The sequence below is a fragment of the Lagenorhynchus albirostris genome, chromosome 13 (genome assembly GCF_949774975.1).
Source record: "Lagenorhynchus albirostris chromosome 13, mLagAlb1.1, whole genome shotgun sequence".
Classification (NCBI taxonomy): Eukaryota; Metazoa; Chordata; class Mammalia; order Artiodactyla; family Delphinidae; genus Lagenorhynchus; species Lagenorhynchus albirostris.
Window position 1 is genome coordinate 66,967,222 of NC_083107.1, and position 10,765 is coordinate 66,977,986.

A 10,765-nucleotide genomic window follows, 5' to 3' on the forward strand; every position below is an offset into this window, starting at 1 on the left:
ACATTAGCATACAGATGCTATTTGAAACTGTATGGTTAGATCATCTTGGGTGTAAGTATAAATAGAGAAAAAAACTTAGCCCCAAAAATGTGCCAATTTATCAGGAATAGGAAGAGGACCCGGCAAAGGAGATTAAGAAGGGATAACAGTGATGAAAGCCCAGGAGAATGAGATGCCCTGGAAAGCCAAAAATTTTATAAGGATTTCAGAAGTAAGACATAATCAAAGCCATGTCAAATGCTGTAAGATGAAGACTGAGAATTAATCAGTGAACTTGGCAAGATCAAGACCACTGGCGACTTTTCAAAAGCATTTTTAGCAGAGAGGTAGGGGGAAAAAACTCATTTTAGAGAGTAGAGGGGGAAATGGGAGGTGAGAAAGGGCAGAAAAGTATAGACAACTATTTCTAGGATTTTTGTTATAAAAGAACATGCATGAGGGACTTCCCTGACAGTCCAGCAGTTAAGAATCCACCTTTCAATGCAGGGGACGCGGGTTCGATCCCTGGTCAGGGAACTAAGACCCAGTGTGCCGCAGGGTAACTAAGCCTGCGTGCCGCAAACACAGAGTCTCAACAAAGATCCAACACAGCCAAAAGTAAATAAATAAATATTTAAAAAAAAAAAACCACACATGAGTCTGTGTGAAGATAGGTCTGACCTAGAGTTATGCATTTGTTAGTCATAAATATACAAATAAAAATAAAAGCTTATTTTGCACTTACTATATGTCAGGCACTGTTCTAGGTGCTTTATGTGTATTAATTCATTTAGTCCTCACAACAGCCCTAGGATGTAGAAACTATCAACATCTACATCTTTCCGATAAGAAAATTGACATAGAGCCGGGCAATGGAGGAAGAGCTTGATTTCTAACCCAAGTCATCTCTGAGCACGGCAACCTGATCCAATGAGAGTATGTAGTGTTTATATAGATGACCCTCCGATACCCAAGCATATCAATTCCTTGACCTCATCCCTTTCAGTAATCTCTATGCTACACCAGCCACTCACTCCCATGGTCAGGTAGCAGACCTTGCCATCCAAATAACTGCACCTCTTCCATAATCTCAATTTCTACACACTACTCTGTAACCACCAACTCCTATCTTTCCAGCTCACTCCCTCTAGCTCTCAGCATCCAGCCAGTCCTTCCACCCTACCGGACCATCAATTCATTTGATCCTACAGTCTTTTCACCAGCCCTCATCCCTACTCCCCGATGGCTGCACTTCCCCCTTAATTTATCCTAACCTCTGTCATTACAACCCTCAACTCCCTTGCCTCTTTCCCACAAAATAGTCTTGGTAAAACCACAAGCTTGGGGAATTCCCTGGTGGTCCAGTGGTTAGGGCTCCGAGCTTCCACTGCAGGGGGCCCAGGTTTGATCCCTGGTCAGGGAACTAAGATCCTGCAAGCCACACGGCGCTGCCAAAAAAACAAAACAAAACACAAGCCTGGTAAAATCTAACTCTCCACCTACAAGCAGCTGAACATGATTAGAGAAAGCCACAGCCACTTTATTAGGACTCTCATCTACTTCGAATTCGTGACCACAAACTTCACATGGCAAGTCGATGCTAACAGATTATCGAACAGTTGTTCCCTAATCCATTCACTCTTCCACTGTCCTAGACATTAGGACAGACTGTCCTATTACCGCAAACCTCCTCCTCCTCCATCCTCACTCTCAGTGGATGATTTTGCTTACGATTTCATGAGAAAACAGAAGCAATCACAAGAGCACTTTCACAAGCTCCCAATACCACAGAATCTACCCACTTGTGCTCCATCTCTCCTGGTCCTATGGATGAACCTTCCGTGATCTTAGCAAAGGCCACCCTTCCACATAAGTTCTAGATCCCAGCTTCTTTTGCCCATTCAAGGATATTATTCCAAAAAGTCTTTCCTCTATCAGTGTCAATTTTTACTTCTCAACTTAATCCTTCTCAAGGATATTATTCCAGAAAGTCTGTCAATTTTTACTTCTCAACTTAATCCTTCTCATAACATATAAACATACTGTTATTTTTCTCTTCTTTAAAAACAGAATTCCCTTGACCCCTCTTCCCCCTCCATTACTGTCCCAATCTTTTCTTTCCTTTAAAACAAAACTAAAAGAAAAAAGAATAGTCTAATTTTCTCAATTTCTCTCCTGCAATGGGACTTTCAGCCCCACCCACCACTACACCAAAACTCTTCTCAAGGCCACCAGCAAGCACCACGTTGCTACCATATGTGTCCATTCTAAGTCTACATCTTACTTGACTTGTCATTAGCATGCTTGTCTTCCATGACGTCACACCCTCCTGGCTTTCTCTTACTTCTCTGGCTGCTCTTCTTATTCATTTCTCATGGATCTTCCTCACGTCCCACTCTCTAACATCAGGGTTCCTTACAGCACTACTTCTTTATCTGTGCATATGTCTTTCCAGAATAAAGACTGCATTCTCCAGCCTTCTTTGCAACAATGGTAGGCCATATGACTATGGGCCAGAACAAAATATCCTTAAAGTGAGAGGGTATGCTATTCTCCATGGCTTTTTTCTTCTTAAACCCTGGAACTGAAATGTAATGGCCAAAGCTGAAGCATCCGTGTTGGACTTTGAGGAGAAAATAACATGCTAAGAATGGTAGAGCAGAAAGATAGCAGAACCTAGGGACCCTGAAGCATTATATATGTCCTGGACCAAATCCTCAGGACTTCTTTTATACAACAGAAAACAAACTTCCCTCTTGTTTAAACTACTACATTTGGGGTTATGGCACATGCAGCTGAATCTAATTGTGCTGATTCTTTTCTATCCTTTGCCTCAGTTGGTGATACCACCAGCCACCCAGTTAGCCACTGTAAAAAGCAAGGAATCAACCCTGATTATTACCCAACCCCACATCTTAGTTCCACCCAAACCATACCCACATGTGATCAATCAGCAGTCTTTTTTATCTCTGAAGTAATTCCACATTCAATTTCCTCATTTCCATCCAATTCTACCACCTCTGTTCTTGTTTGAGCCTTGTATCTCTCACCTGAACTGCCACCACTGCTTTATTTGGACTCCCTTTCTCCAGGCTGCAACATTTTTATGATCTTTGCAAATCATAAATGTGACCATTCTACCTCTCTACTTAAAACCCTTCAGGGACTTCCCTGATGGCACAGTGGTTAAGACTCCGCGCTCCCACTGCAGGGGGCCCAGGTTCGATCCCTGGTCAGGGAACTAGATCCCACATGCATGCCACAACTAAGGAGCTGGCAAGCTGCAACTAAGGAGCCCGCCTGCCACAACTAAGACCTGGCGCAACCAAATAAATAAAAATAAATATTAAAAAAAACTTGATTACTTTACAAAACAAAAACAAAAATCTTCACAAGCTTGCTGACAATTACGGAAGAAATTCTATGCTGCTCAATATATATGGACTACAGAACAATCTATAACCTGGTCTCTGTCAATCTCCCCAGCATCATCACTCACTCACTGTAGACTGCCTCAAACATCACACCCCAGGCTCTGATCTGATCCTGGTTTCCTGCCCTACCACCTTTGTTCTGGCTTCTGCTCTCTTACTCATGCCCATAATTTACGCTCTTCCAATCCTCTCTCAGGCCCCAATGCCAACCCTTCATCCAACCTACTAACTAACAATTTAACTTAACTAATTCCTATTAGTCCTAAAGATAATAGGAATTATTAAAGATCCTACCTATCCTTAACAAAAGATTAGCAAATCAACTCCAGTAATATATAAAAAAGATTATATACCATGATCACATGGGATTTATCCCAGGAATACTAGGTTTAACATTCAAAAATCTAATATGCCATATTAATAGAATGAAGGATTAAAAACACATGATAATCTCAAAAGATACAGAAAAGAATTTAACAAAATCCAACACCCACTCATGATTTAAAAAAAAAAATTTAACAAACTAGGCATAGAAAGGAACATCCTCAACTTCATACAGGAAAACTACAAAAAAAACCCACAACTCACTTCCTACTTAATAATGAAAGACTGAATGCTTCTCTCCTGAGATTGAGAACAAATCAATACTGTCCATTCTCATCAATTCTACTCAATATTTTACTGGAGGTTCTAGCTAGTGCAATAAAGATGTTAATAATAATAATGGCATGCAAATTGGAAAGGAAGGAGTAAAAGTATCTATTCACAGATGACATAGAGAAAATCTCAAGGGATTCACAAAAAATTCTAAAACCAATAACTGAATAGCAAGGTCATAAGATACTAAATCAATATACAAAAAAATCAGTTGTATTTCTACATACTATCAATGGACAATCTGAAAATTAAATTAAGAAAACGATTCCACTTGAAATAGCACCAGAAAGAATAAAATACTTGGGAATAAATTTAGCAAAAGAAGTTCAAGACTGGTACTCTGAAAAGTAAAGACATTGTTGATAGAAATTAAGGGAAACCTAAGTAAATGGAAAGACATTCCATGTTCATGAATTGGTAAACTCAGTATTGTCAAGATGGCAATTCTCTTCAATTCACCCTATACATTCATGCAATCCCTATCAAAATATTATCAGGAGTTTTTTGTAGAAATTGATAAGCTGATCCTAAAATATATGTGGAAATGCAAAGGACCTAAAATAGTGAAAACAATTTTTTAAAAGAAGAACAAAGTGATGCAGCCACAGTACATGATTTCAAAACTAACTATAGTGACAGTAATCAAGACAGAGCGATAACGCAAGTATGGACACATGGAGCAATGGAACAAAATCAAGAGTACAGACATAAATTTTTACTTCTAAAGTCAACTGATATATACAAGGTGCCAAGATATTTAATGAACAAAGAATAGTTTTTTTCATAAATAGTACTGGGCCAATTGGATATCCACATGCAAAAATATACATAAATAAATAAGATGACAAACTACCAATTAAAAAATCTGCAAAAGACTTGAATAGACATTTTCACCAAAGAAGATACATGAATGGCTAAAAAGCACATGAAAAGATGCTCAACATCATTACCTGTTAAGGAAATGCAAATCAAAACAACAATGAGATACCACTTCATGTCTACTAGGATGGTTATAATAAAAAAGACAGACAATAACAAGTGCTGGTGAGGATGTGGAGAAACCAGATCCCTTATCTATTTCTTGTGAAAGTGTAAAAGGGACAGCTTCTTTGCAAAAGAATTTGGCAGTTTCTTAAAAGAATTAAATATGAACTTCCTTTGCAACCTAGCAATTGCACTCCTAGATACGTACCCATAGAAATGAAAACATATGTCCATGCATACATTTCATAGCAGTATTATTATTCATGTGGCCCCAAACTGTGAACAATCCAAATGTCTATCAAGTAGTGAATGGAGAAACGAAATATGGTATATCCAAACAATGGAGTATTATTTAGCAATACAAATGAAGTACTATTGTTACATGCTACAACGTGGATGAGCCTCAAAAGCATGCTAAGTAATGCTAGTTTTGTTTTCAAGCCTTTAACTTCTGCAGATTTGTCAATAACTTTAGCAAAATTGATCTCCGCATATTTATGTTCAATAGTTAGTGCTGCTAGATTTGTCAATCTATATTTGCTCCCAATTGCTAGACAACATTTTGTAGTAATTTAAATTTTAAACGGTTTATTTTACATGAAACAGCATACACACAAATAGTTAAGAAAAGCCTGAAACGTAAGGTTGAGTTTGACGTAAGGTTGAGTTTTTTCATAAAAATCATGTTTCATAAGGGATTTCAAATATCGTAATACTGTTCATGCCTTTGTTTCTTTGAGTAGCTAAGTAGTTTTCGGATGTCTCTGCAGCTGAAACATTTTAAACACAAACAAAAATTTCAAGTAGTCTTGGAATGACCAATTGAAGTTCTGCTTCTTGAATTTCCAATTGAAGTTCTGCTTCTTCATCTTTATAACTGTTGTGCAGTCATTGTTTATTTTAAATATCCTGTTTTAACACAGGAATATGTGGTACCACAGGGGCTGGAGATGTGAATTATTCTTGAATGATTCTGAAACTTTCGGAACTTAAAAAGAACTCTTATAAGTGAGTCCACATGTGTCAGGGCCAACTATATAATTAGGAGTTCTTGGAATTAACTTTCTTATACACTATAATGTTTATCAGAGCACAAGTAATAAAAATGTGCTAATTTGAAGCATACGTACATACATACATACACACATACATACATATGTAATTAAAACCCTTGTTTAGAACTTGAGACAATCAAATATTTGAGGGGAGAGAAGTATCTTACTCCTGACATTGTTCAGAACAGGTGACACCTGGTGATAAGAGGAAGCCGACTGGCTTTCAGTTGGTTTTGGTATTGTTTTTGAATTCCTCACAGACAGTACACCTCTTTAGTGCCTGGATGCTGGGCAGAGAGCTCCCACCACTCTGACCTTGGAAAGCCACTGTGTTTCCCCTAATGGACTGTGAATTCTCTGAGGGCTAGAACTACTCCCATCCCCCTCTTCAATCTCTGTACCCTCAGCCTAGCACAACGCACAGCACACAGTGGATACCCAACACATGTTTATCGAATAACTGAATGAAACAGTGTAGGATAGGAGTAGGGAGGCTTCAGATGCAGGTAGTCAGATTTGGTGGTGGCTAAAGGAAATGGACAGGAAATCCACGGGACCTGACCACTGATCAGAGGTTGTGAATGTATGTCTGTGAGTGTTGGAAGAGAGTGCTGCAGAGAGAAGAATCACAGATGACCTGGAATTTTCTAGCCTGAAAGTAACAGAAAATCATGTGACTTTTAAACTCATATAGGGAATATAGGAGGTCCAGTGTTCCAGGGGATGGGACAAAAGGTGGAAATGACGACTTAGTTCAGTTTGGGCCATGCTGTTGAGGTACCAGCAGGTCAACCAGAGATGGTGTCTAGTAGACAGCTGAAAACACAGATTTTGTATTTAATTTTTTGTTTAAATGATGCAAGTGGCTTGTTAATAGTTTTCCATTGTCTTTTTCAATAGTGAACACTGCTTCAGCTACTTTATCCCTAAATAGGCTTTTGAGCAGATCTGGGAACATAACTGTTACTTGTACAAGATTGCAAACATCCTACTGACAAATTTTAGGAACACAACACATTTTTTTAAAATGGGGATTGCCTCAACTAGCTAGCATGCACCTGGGAAAGAAAATGCTAGTTGCCTTCTAATCCATTTCCCCCTTCTTCAATATTAATAGAATTTCAGACTTTTGGTTAGGCTGATATTCAGCTGTAATAAAGACTAAATTTCTCAGCTTCCCTTGCTACTAGATCTGGCCATGTGATTAAGTCCTGGTGAATGAAATGTAAGCAAAAGTGATATGTGTGTTTTTAGGGAAGTGTGTTTAAGGAAAGAGGGCATGACCTTCTTCTCTCTTCTCTCTTCTTACTGACTGAAATTGGGATGTAATGGCTGGAGCTTGAGCAGCCATAAGGTAAGCTTTGGAATGGAGACCACACCCAGGAGTAGCTGACACTTCAGAGGACCATCTTAGCTCTGAATTTCCTACCTTCACTTATAGCCAAACAGTATCCTAGTATACAGCCTTACAAAATAGTGTGAATTTACAGAGCACAAACAAGAGTCAATTAGGCAGGATTTCCTATAGTATGAAAGCTCACAACAGTGACACTTGTACATGGTCTTGCTAAGGTTTTACTATTGCTTATGCTCATTCATAATCTTTGATACAAAGAGCTAATGTGAGAAAAAGATTAAAGTATGACTACAATTTTACAAAAACTAAATAAAAAGCAATACATAGAAGAAAGATTAGGGACTTCTCTGGTGGCACCGTGGTTAACAATCCACCTGGCAATGCAGGGGACACAGGTTCGAGCCCTAGTCCGGGAAGATCCCACATGCCACAGAACAGGTAAGCCTGTGCACCACAACTACTGAGCCTGCGTGCCACAACTACTGAAGCCCACACACCTAGAACCTGTTCTTTGCAACAAGAGAAGCCACCGCAATGAGAAGCTCACACACTGCCATGAAGAGTAGCCCCGGCTCACCACAACTAGAGAAAGCCCGTGCACAGCAACAAAGACCCAACGCAGCCAAAAATAAATAAATAAATTTATAAAAAAAGAAGAAGAAGAAGAAGAAAGATTATAACAGTATTTGTCTTGGGTGTTCAGGGGAGTCCCCTCGAGTGAGCTAAGCATGATTACAAGTCAATTATGCAAAGTAAATAAATGAAGGAATTGCGAATGAATAGATGGATGGATATGCCCAAGGTTTTAGGTTTTAAAAAGGTTTTAAATTTTGAAGAGTTTATGAGCATTCATAAACAAAGAGAGTGCACATAAACACAAAGTTTAAATGCTTCACAATTTAGAAATCAGAAGATTGGTTATTGAGTTCTGCAGTGTGAGTTGACGACAACTGAGAAAGAGATGGAGGGTAGAAGGGAGGGGTGCAGTGTAGAGGTACTCTGAGGCCCAGACTAGCACTGGACCCTGACCAGCAGTAGGGCTGGTGGGATGGAGGTGACAGTCAGGCCGTTCTCCAAAAGAAGGACCCTGAGGAGGAGGAAGGAGGATCTAGGATCCTCTCCAGGAGTTCAATCCCAAGGAGGACTGATCGGTTCTCAACATTCTAAAACGATGGCTCACAAGGTGCTAACAAACTGGTTCTGAATCATGCTGTATACTGTCCTTTACTTTAGGAACCAAAAAAGGTGTTTAGTGAGTGGTGGTGGGTGATGATAAGTAAGAAGCTTCTCCAAGTCTAAATATCATGCAATTTTTCTTTAAAACTGTACACATAATTAAGAAAATTTTAAAATTCTCTAGATTTAAATTTGCAATTTCTAGTAATACAACAGTAAATCATAGAGGAGTTCTACAGGGTCCAGATTCAAATTAGCAGCAACTCAGGAAAAAAATGAAAAGGCAAGAGAAAGGAAGTTATATTCTTAGACTTAGATACTTACTATTTCACTAAAAGTCAGTAAGAAAAACTTCAACAGTTCTAAAAAAGCTAAGTACATGTGTAGATACAGAACAAAATATGTAACTATTAAATGTAATTGGATCATATTTACATGTTGAATCATTTAGTATAGGGACTTAGGTATCAGGGCTGCTATTTTTTCTCATTTCCTACTTTCTTCATTCATTGAACAAATATTTATTGAGGGCATATTGTGTGCCAGGTACTATGACAGGATTATAATGATACAGCTATGAAATATGATGATATTATATATACAATATATCATATATACCATATAATATGATACAATGATATAACAGGATTATAGTGATATAACTATGACAGAATTATAATGATGAACAAGACACAGCTCTCCGAACAATTTTATCTCTTAACCAGGGAAATGGTAAGTAAACAACTTCCACACAGTATGACACACACCATGATAGGTCTAAAGATAGGACATACCAAGAGTACAGAGGAGAGGCACTTCTCCCAGTCTTTTGGAGTTATATAGAGGGAAGAAGCATATGCAAAGAGCTAGAGGAGAACGTTTGTGGAACTAGACATAGAGATATAGTTTGACTGGAGATTTTAAAATGTCACCCATCAGTAATAGCATTTCTTGACATCTATTTGGATTTTAAAGTGGTTGCTTGACTAAATGCCACTAGACGATAGTATCTTTCTGGTCTTATACCCTAAAGTAAAAATGATGAGTTGATGATACCTCATATTTTCAGAGAATAGTTTCAGAGTCCAAGTTGGCAGTTTCATAGGAAAGATAGGAAAGGAAAAGTATAGCCAGAAATAGAAAAGCACACAGAGTGACTTCTTTTTGAGAGCTTAAATGCTCTGAAAGGTCATGAATAAATAAGGAATAATTATATTTTTCAGCGTATGTTAATGCATTTCATTAGATGTGTGTAGGACAAACTATATCACTGTCTGTTATTCAAATAATAGAAAGAAAGGAATGCCATTAACTGTTCACAATTTATCTCAGAAATCAAAGGTATGTAAATTTACTTCCTATATTTTGTCAATATACCATCTTTCTAATTCTTACTCCTTCTGAAATAACAGCCAAATATCATTTAATAACGAGATAATAAATTAGGAATGATAAATTTAAAAACAATTGTAGAGCTTAGGATTCAGAAGGTTCCAACGCAGACCCATATTTGGCAATGATAACATAAATGTTAGTCAAAAGAACTTTTCTTAAAATAAATCAAAACCAAAAGTGAGACATGCAGTTGGGATAGGGGGAGAGCCGGGCTGTTTTGTTTTGTTTTTTCATTTTTAGGATTAAAAGAGAGAAGTCCTGATGATGGAGTTTACGATGGTTGATGTTTTAGAAAGCACAGATTAGAAAGAATTTATGTCTTTGAAAGTAATAACAAGACTTCTTTTCTCAAATTTAAACTGAATTTGTAGCTCTGTGAATGTATTCCGGTGTTAACTCTGAATTCAAATGTACTGTTGACTGGCCTTTGAGAAGGGGTGTTACAGTACAAAGAGCATGGACTGCTGAACCAAACTGACCTAGATAGGAAACCCTGTCATGTCACTTGTCAGCTATGGGCTGTTGCCCAAATCATTTAATCTCCTTGGGTCAGTTTTCTTACACGTAAAACTGGAATACTTATTTCTGACTCAGGATTGTTGTAAACTTAAATGAAATAAATAGCTAATGTGCCTCATTAGACCAGGCACATTAGATATTGCCAGACCCTTAATAAACTTCTGCCAATTGAATTAATATTAAGCAAACAGGTTAGTGATATTCAATGT